The sequence below is a fragment of the Scyliorhinus canicula genome, chromosome 21 (genome assembly GCF_902713615.1).
Source record: "Scyliorhinus canicula chromosome 21, sScyCan1.1, whole genome shotgun sequence".
Classification (NCBI taxonomy): domain Eukaryota; kingdom Metazoa; phylum Chordata; class Chondrichthyes; order Carcharhiniformes; family Scyliorhinidae; genus Scyliorhinus; species Scyliorhinus canicula.
In genome coordinates, this window is record NC_052166.1 from 47,892,135 (window position 1) to 47,900,669 (window position 8,535).

The 8,535-nt window shown below is 42.7% G+C and overlaps 1 non-coding gene across 1 annotated transcript; it reads right to left on the minus strand.

The window, feature by feature from the left end:
• Positions 1 to 5,517: 5,517 nt before the first annotated feature.
• Positions 5,518 to 5,641, minus strand: LOC119955978. Its single transcript, XR_005458567.1, has one exon. It is a non-coding gene; the product is annotated as a small nucleolar RNA SNORA70 (small nucleolar RNA).
• Positions 5,642 to 8,535: the final 2,894 nt, after the last annotated feature.

Sequence of the window (8,535 nt, forward strand, 5' to 3'; positions counted from 1 at the left end):
ATATCGAACGGTTGTGAAAGCTATGTAAATGCAAATCTTTTACATTTCTTTACATATTAAATAGTGCATTAATTTCCTTTCTAATAAGGGATGGGGTACTTTGAACTTTACACAATTATTCGGGCACAGAGGGAAGATATGTGGCCCATTGTGTCTGCACCAACTCTCCGATTGCATAGCTCACGTAGTTCCATTTCCTCACCTTCTCCCCATAATCCTGCACATTCATCCTTTTCAGATAACAGTCTAATTTCTTTTTGAATGCTTCAATTGAACCTGCCTCCACCACACACTCAGACAGTGCATTGCAGACCCCAACCATCTGCTGCAGGAACAAGTTTTTATTCACTTCACTTTTGCTCTGTTGCCAATTATTTTAAATCTGCGCCTGTTCATTCTTGATCCTTTCCCGAGTGGGAACAGTAAACCCCCCCCCCCCCCCCCCCCCCCCCCCCCCCCAATCTACTCTGTCCAGACCCTTCATGTTTTGAATACTTGTTAGGTTTCCTCTTAACCGTAAAATCGTAGGATTTCTACAGTGCATGAGAAGGCCATTTGGCCCAACGCATTTGCGACCCTACCTTGACCCACTCTATCTCTGTAACCACACTCAACCTTTAGACACTAAGGGGCAATTTAGCATGGCCAATCTATTAACCCGTGCATCTTTGGACTGTGGGAGGAAACTGAGCACTCGGAGAAAACCTACACAGACTCAGGGAGAAAGTGTAAACTCCACACAGACAGTCACACAAGGCCAAAATTGAACCCAAGTCCCAGGTGCTGTGAGGTAGCAGTGTTAACCACTGTGCCGCCCCTCTTCTTTTCTCCAGGGAAAATATTCCTGTTTACCTTAACAACTGTAGTTAATCATCCCTGGAACCATTCTCATGAATCTTTTCTGTACCCTCTCTAATACCTTCACATCCTTTCTAAAGTGCAGTGCCCAGAACTGGGTGCAATACTCTAACTGAGGCCACATCAATAAAATACTCAAGTTTTTTTAAAAACCTACTTGCTTTTATGCACCGTGCACCTATTAATAAAGCCCCAAAACTGCATTCTTTATTAACCACTCACTCAACCTGTCCTGCCACCTGAAATTACTTATGCACAGAAACACCCAGTGCCCTCTGCTCCTTTAGAGTTGCACCCTTTATTTTCTATTATTCCTCCATGTTCTTCCTACCAAAATGAATTACTTCACATTTTCCTGCACTGAACCTCATCTGCACATGTCCACACATTCCACCAACTTGCCACTATCCTTTTTAAGTTCTACCCCATCCTCCTCACAGTTCACAATGTTTCCAAGTTTTATATTGTCTGCAAACTTTGAAACTGTGTCCTGTACACCAAGGTGGAAGTCATTAATATATATCAGGATAAATAAGGTCCCAACACTGACTCCTGGGAAACTCTACTACAAATCTGCCTCCAGCCCAAAAAACATCCATTAACCACGACTATTTGTTACCTGTCACTCAGCCGATTCCATTTCCAAGTAGCTATTGTCCTTTTTATTCCATGAGCTATAACTTTGCTCAAACGTCTGTTGTGTGGCATTGTATCAAACGTCTTTTGAAAGTCCATGTACATACACCACATCAACAGCATTGCCTTCATCAACACTATGTTACTCCTTCAAAAAGCTCCGGCAAGTTAGTTGAACTTTTACCTTACAAAATCCATGCTGGCTTTCCTTAATTACGCTGCATTCATCCATATGACTATCAATTATGTCCTGAATTATTGTTCCTGCAAGGTTCCTCACCACCAAAGTTTAACTTCCTGGCCTGTCGTTGCCGGGCTTATCATTAGTCCCTTTTTTGAACAAGAAAACTCCTTAAAGAACAGCTCACACAGTAAGTTAACATGTTGAAGTAGACTGAGAACAAAATAAACAGATTAAAAATAATTTGTACAGGTCTTAGACAGTTAATGACCAGCCAAGGGTAGGGAAGAGTGGGCTGAATGGTCTCTGATTATACATTCTTATTTTCTTTTTCTTCTCAGATATGGCTTATATTAAAAGTAAAAATACAATGTAAAACGGCATTTGCTGAAAATAAATGTCTTGTAATCATTTCCAATCAAATTCAATGAGTAATGAGTAGGGAAGGAAAATGATAAATCAACTAAAACTAGTGGAATTATGTATGTCTTTAAAATGGCCTTGCAACGCCATTATTCTAAACAATCTTTCAAACTAGGAATGTCAGTATCACATTTTCAATGCGCATCATTTATTCTGAGGGTGATGCATATTTTGTTTTTGTTATTCTCTAAGAGACAATTTACCAATGATTCACTGCAGTTAAGGAGCATATATTACTCATACTGATCAAATGAGATGTAACATTTTACACGGATTGACTGCACTAATGCCAATATCATAAGAAACAACAGACAGCACCGCATGACAGCCCATAGTAGAAAAGTACAATTACTCCTGCATACCTAGTGGAGGTAAAGAATAATTACATTTAGAGTGGAGATGTACTGTACATAAAATGGATGGATAATTAAAAAGTGAATCATTATGCTGCATTGGACTCCCATTCTTTTGTACGCATTAAAGTTCTAACTTGAGGTGGCAACTGTTCTATATCATTTTCTTTCAGTTTCTCAGGCTGTTGATGTGACATTTTTCAGCCTAGAAGGCAGGCAGACTCTTCCAGATAAGGTCGAAATATCATTTTTGAATTGGTTCCTATCAAAGGTGCAGCAATGGTACATAATAGACCCAAACCCTCTGCCTTCTCAATTGAGATGAGGAACTGACTGCAACATTTAAAGATGGAACGAGCAGAGTTATAAGACAAATCAATCAATAGGAGCAGTAAAACATCAAAGTAAAAAGCATTTTGCGGTGGTTAGCACTGCTACCTCACGGCGCTAAGAACTCAAATTCGATCCCAGCTCCAGGTCACTGTCTGTGTGGAGTTTGCACATTTTCTCTGTGTCTGCGTGAGTCTCACCCCCACAACCCAAAGATGTGCAGGATAGGTGAATTGGCTACACTAAATTGCCCCTTAATTGGAACAAACAATTGAGTACTCTAAATTTATTTTTAAAATAAAAAATAAATAAAAAGCATTTTGTAACCACAAACCCCAGAATGTACTCATTGGGTCGCATAGAAAGCATGATTGTGTACAACATTTTATTGACACAATTTCTCTACTCATTCTTTTTTTTTTAAATTTCCAATTAAGGGTAATTCGGGTGGCCAATCCACCTACCCTGCACATCTTTGGGTTGTCGAGGGCGATGAGACCCATCCAGACACAGGGAGAATATGCAAACTCCACACGGTTAGTGACCCAGGGCCGGGATTGAATTTGGATCCCAGGCTCAGTGAGTCAGAGTCACAGAATTTATAGTGCAGAAGGAGGCCATTTGGCCCATCGAGTCTGCACCGGCCCTTGGAAAGAGTAGCCTACCTATGCTCACGCCTCAACCCTAGCCCCGTAACCCCACCTAACCTGTTGGATACTAAGGGGCAATTGAGCATAGCAAATACACCTAACCTGCCCATCTTTGGACTGTAGAAGGAAACCGGAGCACCCGGAGGAAACCCATGCAGACATGAGGAGAAAGTGCAAACTTCACACGGTCATCTGAGGCTGGAATTGAACCTGGGACCCTGGAGTGGTGAGGCAGCAGGGATAACTACTGTGCCACCATGCCACCCTTGAGCAGTAGTGCTAACCACTGCACCACTATACTGCCAAGTCCCAGACCATTCTTAATGAAGAAAGCTTAAGTTTTGTCCTCTTAATGGTTGTGCAAATTTTAAAACCTAATAAAATAAAGTCATGTCCTGCTTTGTTGTGGAATAAACAGGATGGCTGCTCCTATGATACTTTCCTTTGGTTGTTGGTTTTATTTGAGTATGAAATCGATTAATTCTTAAAAGAATTTGTTGCCTTGAATGTAGTTAGCACAATTATCACTTTGGGAATCTAAGTTATTTCTGTGTTAATTTTTGAATGATATAACAGCCATATGATATTATGTTATTGTGCGAACAGCATAGTGGCGCAGTGGTTAGCACTACGCCTCACGGCGCTAAGGACCCGGGTTCATTCTCGGGGTACAAACTGAATGTAGGAAAAAGTGAGGTTTTCCTGGTGAATGAGCTGGGTCAGTGGGCTAATTTAGGCGAGATGCCATTTAAGTAAGCGAGGGATAGGTTTAGGTATTTGGGGATTCCGTAGCGAGGGAATAGACGGGACTCCATAAGTGGAACTTAACAAAGCTGGTGGAGGAAGCCAGGGAGGATCTTGAGGTGGGATACATTGCACCTGACGTTGGCGGGGAGGGTCTAAGTTGTGAAAATGAATATTCTGCTGATGTTCTTGTTTATTTTTCAGGCTCTCACGATCTTTATCCCAAAGGCCTTTTTTTGGAAATTGGACACGATCACTTCAGACTTTGTATGGGCGGGGAAGGTGTTGAGGGTTGGGAGGACCCTGCTACAGAGGCAGCAGAGGTGGTTGGCATTGCCGAACCTGCTTCGTTATTATTGGGCGGCGAATGTGGACATGATGTGGCAGTGGTGGGAAGGAGAATGGGTAGAGTGGGTTAAGATGGAGGAGGAATCTTGTAGGGGTCTAGTTTGAAGGCTCTGGTGCCGGCAGCGTTGCCAATGGCTCCAAGTAGGTATTCAGGCAGCCCGGTGATGCAGTCCACGGTATGGAATCAGTTGAGGAGGCATTTTAGGGTGGAAGGGATGTCTGTGTTAATGCTGCAGAGAATCATGGGTTTGAGCCGGGAGGAGGGGGGGGCGGGGGGGCTGGTCAAGGTGAAAAATCTGTAATTGAAGGAAGGGTTTGCCAGTCTGGAGGAGCTAAGGGGGAGGGTAAAGCTGCCGAGGGGGAGTGAGTTCAGGTATTTTCAGGTTAGGGGCTTTGCACAAAAGGTCTGGAGGGGGTTCCCTAAGTTGCTGGGATACACCCCCCTGGAGCGACTGCAGCTTCCGGATGTGGAAGGGGAGGGAAGAATTGGGGCTTTTACAAGTGGCTGGGGGAACAGGGAGGCCAGCGGGTTGTGAAGATCAAGGAGAAATGGAAAGCAGAGTTGGGAGGGGAGATCAATTTGGGAGTATGGAGTGAGGCACTGCGTAGGATAAACGGGACCTCCTTTTGTACAAGGATGAGCCTGATGCAGTTTTTTTTTCTTGTCGGCAAAACTCTCCTTTTAATTTTGAAACTGTCCAGCGAGCGAGTCACATTCACGCCGTGTGCAGCACACGCCACACATTAAGGGGACCCCGTGCGGGTATGTACTTCACCGCACAGCCATCGGGGATCAGCCGCTTGTCTGCCACCATGTCATCACAATCCTCGGTGTTGAACTTGGTGAAGCCCCACGTCTTGGAGATATGGATCTGAGGCAAAGAGGGACAGATGAGTGGCAAGGCAGCAGTTCCCAAAATGCCCCCTTCCCGTCAGGTCCCTCTGAGCATCACGCTCAGCCCCTCTCCCCTCCCAGACCCCTTACACCATTATGACTTGTCTCAAAGGTCCCGAAGAGCGCTTCATACAGAGACACAAAGCACATACACAAACAGCAAGTTACTGTATGCAGCCATTGCACACCAGGCGTCAGACTCTGATAGTTTAAGGTGGTGCACAGGGTGCATATGACTCGGGCGAGAACGAATGGGTTCTTTCAGGAGGAGCAGATGAGTGTGAGAGGTGTGGGTGGGGGCCAGCGAAGCATGTGCACGTTTTGGGGTTGCGAATTTTGGGGTTGTGCATCTTTACCACTGCCACAACACCGAACATAACTCCCACACCCAAATATGTGCAGGATAGAGGGTAGCACAATGGTTAACATTGCTGCCTCATGGTGCCAAAGTCCCAGGTTCGATCCCAGCTCTGGGTTAATGCCCATGTGGAGTTTGCACATTCCCCCCGTGTTTGCATGGATTTTGCTCCTGCAACCCAAAGGTGTGCAGGTTAGGTGGATTGGCCACGCCAAATTGCCCCTTAATTGGTAAAAAGAATTGGGCACTTTAAATTTAAAAAGGTAAAAAAAAGATTATGTTATTGTAATTTTAAAAATATACACATCAAAATGTTGTACCATTAAAAAGAAAGTTCATTATGATGCCATATGCTTGTATAATTCACTGAAAAGTAGACGGTGAGCTTCATTTACCAAAAGCTCATACAAATTTTCAGTGCGACCATTGTGTTTGGCAAAAATTTCATTAAGCTTTATCTGGCATCAAAGGGAATTTTATATAAGGTTGATCAACTTGATGAAATATTGAATTCTGAAGAAAGACAAAGATATTGCAGGAGTTTGGGGAAACAGATTTTAAACCACCAAAATTATTTTGACGGAAGAGAATAGTGAAGCAAGTTTGCACATTAATACATCTTTCATATTATAAGTATCAGAATGTTGCTCTGTCCTTTGAATATGTATTTCTAAATAGTTGTCAATTTTTAAAAAAATTGACAAGCTGATCTCCTATCGTGTGGCACAGAGGGCAATTTTCAGGTCAAGGTTGTGAGGCAAAAGGATAATGGAACCAAGCACGGAAGCAGAGGTGGATAATAGATTAGGGAGGGTAGAGGTGAGAGGAAGGACAGATTTGGGAATAAGGGGAACAAAGGAGGTAAGAATGTGGAGGGGGAAAAATTGGTAGTATAAAATGGATAAGGAGGAGGAAGAAAGGCAGGAAGAAGAGAAAAGGTGAAGATGAAAAGGTTGAGGCAAAGTTGTTAGGAGGGAGAGGAGGGGCAGGAGGAAGAAGAGTGGAACAAAGAGGTGGAGGGACGGAGATGGGTTGAGAGAAGGAGATGGGAGGAGAGGGTGAGAGGTGAAGACACAAAAGGAGGAATTTGCTTCAACAGGGATGAGGACTTTGGCTCCATCATTTCACTTACAAGGTGGCAGAGGTGTGGGAGCAGGAACTAGTTGTGCCTCAGGATGTATCTGGTCACCTGCTTGAGGCTTGGGATTGGGAGGTTCCTGCTCAATTTCCAGCAAAATTCCAAAATGTATTGTTTTAGGCCTTGACAAAGAGCTATGTCAAATTGTTTATTAGAATATCTATGCAGCACTTTCACAATATTTTAAAATCGGGGGTGGAGGGGGAGGTTCAAAATGGACTTTGAAACCCCAGAAAATGGTTTTAAAAGGTGGGACTTTATTCCAAGATTTCAGTTCCAACGATCTATTTCCATGTTGACGCAATGACGACTGGCTTTATCGGTTCGTTGCGGGCACATTTAATCAAAAACACAGTTTAAGGATTTGGAAACCATGCTAAAGATTCAGGACTATTTCTTAAAACAGTTTTAAGTATTGGGCAAATCAAGTATTGTATTACTGGTTACTTGCCATAGCAACAAAAAAAAAACCCATTGAGAAATAACAGCATTTATGGTACAAAAGGAGGCCATTAGGCCCATCCTGTCAGAACATGTATCTTATTTGTAAATAATTCATTTTAGTCTAACTCAAACTGTTGACAGTATTATATTTGCCAACACAAGAGTGGACAGGAGAGCATTGTGACCAGCCCACGTGGTTGCTAGGTTGAACATCATGGCAAAAGATTAAATGCTAGTGATGCAGCAGACCTTCCCATTCACGACATATTAGTTCAAAAGACACGCAACTCTGTTAAAGGGAAGGCCATGCTTGACCAACCATATTGAATTATTTAAAGTAGCAAAAAGGGGTAGATTTTTTTTTTTTTAAATTAAGGGGTAATTTAGCGTGGCCATTTACCTACCCTGCACATCTTTTTGAGTTGTGGGGATGAAATCCACGCCAACACGGGGAGAATGTGCAAACTCCACACAGTGACCTAGGGCCAGGATCGAACTGGGGTCCTCGGTGCTGTGAGGCAGCAGTGCCAACCACTGTGCCACAGTGCTGCCTTAAAAAAAAGGAGTAGCTATGGGTAACTAATTGGACATACTTGGATTTTGAAAAAAATCTTTATTGCATGATATATTCTGGCCTTAATCAAGAGTTGGGGATAAATAGCAGAATGGCTAGCAAGCTGGCTACAAAAGAGAGACAGATCAAAGGCAGTTACTTGGATTGGCAAATGTAATAATGGTGCTGGGATGATTTTCCCACTTATACATAAATGATTTGGATTCCAGAATCAGCACTACTATTTCAAAACTTGCTGATAACACCAAATTGGGGACCAACGGTAATGCAGAAGAGGACTGAAACAAAATACAGAAGACATGATTAAGCTTGTACAATAGGACTGACATAGGGAAATGAACGTGTTGGGACAACGCTCACATGGAATATAAACACTTGCCCATAAAGCCTGTTTGTGTGTTGTAAATACTGAGAAACTGAAATATCTCCTGTTCATAACATAGGCTCAGAGTTTGGGAGGAAGTCAAAACTGTAACAAAATCCTCACTATTGTGTTCAATAAAGTATCAACTATGGCTAAATTCCATTAAAATGTTTTTATTAGTAGTGATATGTGGCAAACGTCACACAATAGTTATTAAATAACTACATACTTATTAAAAC